At 53.9% G+C, this 2,725-nt stretch overlaps 1 protein-coding gene across 1 annotated transcript in view; it reads left to right on the forward strand.

Moving 5' to 3' along the window:
- The window catches only part of PIK3C2B (phosphatidylinositol-4-phosphate 3-kinase catalytic subunit type 2 beta), a 42,577-nt gene that overhangs the window by 1,857 nt on the left and 37,995 nt on the right, over positions 1-2,725 (forward strand). The gene's annotated exons all lie outside the window — the stretch shown is intronic.

Below are 2,725 nucleotides of genomic sequence, written 5' to 3' on the forward strand. Positions count from 1 at the left end.
TTCTAGGGTTGAGTTTTGTGTATCTTGTGTATTTTGTGTATCTTCTGGGGGCGGGTGTTTTAGGGTCCCAGTTCCTAGTGTGTGCCTGCCTAATGACGTGAGGGCTGAACCGGGGTCATGGCACTCATCGTTGACTCTGGCCGAATGGCCTGATTGACTGGAACGTGGTGCTTCCGCTTTCTGACTTTCTGCTCTGCCAAAAGTGCTGCGTGGTGATGAGGCTCAGTCAGTCCTCAAACTGTTGTTTGGTGCTCATTGGACACCAGACCCTGGTCCAGACGCCCCCAGGAACCCTGCGTGTTGGTCCAAGGCCTGTTGGTCTCTCTCATTCCAAAACTAGCTTGTTCTCTCTCTCTCTCTCTCTCTCTCTCTCTGTCTTTCTCCCTCTGTCTCTCTCTGCCCTCTCTCTCTGTCTATCTCTCTGTGTCTCTGTTTATAGCTCCCTGTTCTCTCTCTGTCTCTCTTCTATTGTGGTAAAATATACATAACATTAAATTTACTATCTTAACCAGTTTTAAGAATACAGTGCATCAGCATTAAGTACATTCATATTGTTCTGCAACCATCACCACATTCATCTCCTCGCATTGAAATATTTAGAAAAAATATGCAGTGCGACAATAATAATTTTACTTTTATCAGTACATAATATAAAATAGCAAAATATTTACAAAGAAGCACAGTGTGGGTTTGAGGGCAGCTTTAATCTTTTTTTCTGGTCTAAAAAGTGCCAGCAGCATCTCCATGGGTGGGACCTGAAGACTGCTTTATGTTTCCCCTGGGGCCCTGGAAGCCTTGGCCCTAGAAGAGGTCCCCCCACCTTCCGTGGCCGATGACTTCTGTAGGAACAGCGTTCCACCTCATCCCCGTTTACTCTTTATTCATTGTCTAAGGGACACTGGGGCTTTCCCACCTTGTGTCCCAGCAATTGGGATCCTTCACAACCCTGGAAAAGCCACGTGGTCCTTCCTTCTCGTGCTTCTGCTAAGAGAGCCCTTGAAAAGCAGCATCGGCTCCTGGGTTAAGTCACAGCTGTAGAGCTCAGGGATTTTTAAAGGCCCTGCTCTGAGAGGTGGGGCTGTTCCCACTATTTATAGGGACAGGCAGAGTCCTATTCCCAGCTCCGAGTTCCCCACACAAGGCTGGGCCTGCTTGCTGGGTCCTGCCACCCTGGTAGGTAGTCACTTCTGTGGTTCCCTCTACCCGCCCCCTACTCCCTTCCCCTTCCCCCAACCCCTGTGTGTCATCAGAGTTCTGAGAGGGAGCTCTGTCCAGAGTCTCCTTGAAGAAGCTAGGGCAAAGCACAAAAAGCTCTTGCCCATTCTTAGTGGGGAAATGCGGCCTTGGTCTTCTCCAGCTCAGCTCAGTGCAGGGGCCCATCTCACTGGGCAGGGGGACTCCTCAGGCCTTCGGCCTGTACCCCCACCCCGCCTTCGCCGGGCTTCCAGCCGGAGGGACCCTCCTTATCCCAGACCTGTGGAGCCAGCTCTGGAAATGGTTGGCTCCAAATGCCAGCTTGGTACCCCCGCTGCCAGCCTCTGCACGGCAGACTCCCCCAGTCGGCACCGGGCGATGCCACCAGGGCCTTCCAGCAGGGCGAACGTAAGTGGCTTTTGTTTTCCTATGGAACCAGGGAGTGGTACTAAAAGGGCATGAAAATGGCCTTTCAGTAGCTACTCTGTTCTCTATCCCTCCCCCTCGCCTTCCCCTCCTCTCTCTGTCTCTCTTTCTCTTTCTGTTGCTCCCTCTCTGATGCTCTGTGGCTCTCTCGCCCTTGCTTTTGTGGGTTAATTGCTGACAGTGGTACTATTGTTTTGACTGGGACACAGGCACAAACTTGGCAGGGCCAGGGCCTCACATGTCAACTGCCCCCACTGCCTCCCTCCCCTCCCTGCTCACCCAGGGGAGCAAGGCTAATGGGAGAGGGTCGCTCAGAGGAAACACTGGCTATTCAAATGAGGAGCTCAGTGCTGCCATCTGCTCAAGGGGCGGGAGGACATGAGCATAGCCAGAGGGAGGATGAGAGGTGAGGCACTGCTGTGTATGTAGACCTAAGCTCTGGGCTCCCCAGAAGCAGCTGTTGGCACTGACTGCCAGCACTCCATCACGGCTGCGGCTTCGTTCCCCTGGGGGGCCCTCCCCGGTGGCTCTGGGCAGGCCCACCAGGCAGAAACCTGTCATGCACCAGCTCCCCTACTTCCTGCTCCTGGGGGCTGGGAGGCAGGCCTAGCCAGAGGGCTTCTTCAGCACTCTTCAAGATTTAGTGAAAGCAATGCTTGGACTATGGGAGACAGTTTGAGGTCTTGTTGGAGAGAATCCCCACCACCACACATGTGTTCTTGGGCAGGAAGTGGGGCTCAGGCAGTCTCCCTGACATTGTGGCTATTTAGAGCCAAAAGACTTGGAAACAGGAGGAGCTAAGCCTTCTAGCAGGTTCTCTCCTGCCCAGAAAGCTGTTCCGACCTGAAATAGTATTGACCGAGAGGGCACGTGTGTCTGTCATTGCCTCCATGTAAGGGGTCTTGGTCTTTCTCTGCTTTGGGTCCCTGGGGCTTGCTGTGGATGTTGAGGCTTTTGCCTAGGGCCTAGCTCTCCTGGGGACGGTTTGGGCGGTCCTCTTGCCCTGGCCTCCATGGCGGAGCAGGACAAACAGCTGCCTGCTCAGCTCCCCGCCAGCTTCTGGGAGCACCCCCTAAAAGCCAGCCTGGTGGCCCAGCAGTGCTGT

The sequence above is a fragment of the Pteropus alecto genome, unplaced genomic scaffold (assembly GCF_000325575.1).
Source record: "Pteropus alecto unplaced genomic scaffold, ASM32557v1 scaffold359, whole genome shotgun sequence".
In the NCBI taxonomy this organism is placed as follows: domain Eukaryota; kingdom Metazoa; phylum Chordata; class Mammalia; order Chiroptera; family Pteropodidae; genus Pteropus; species Pteropus alecto.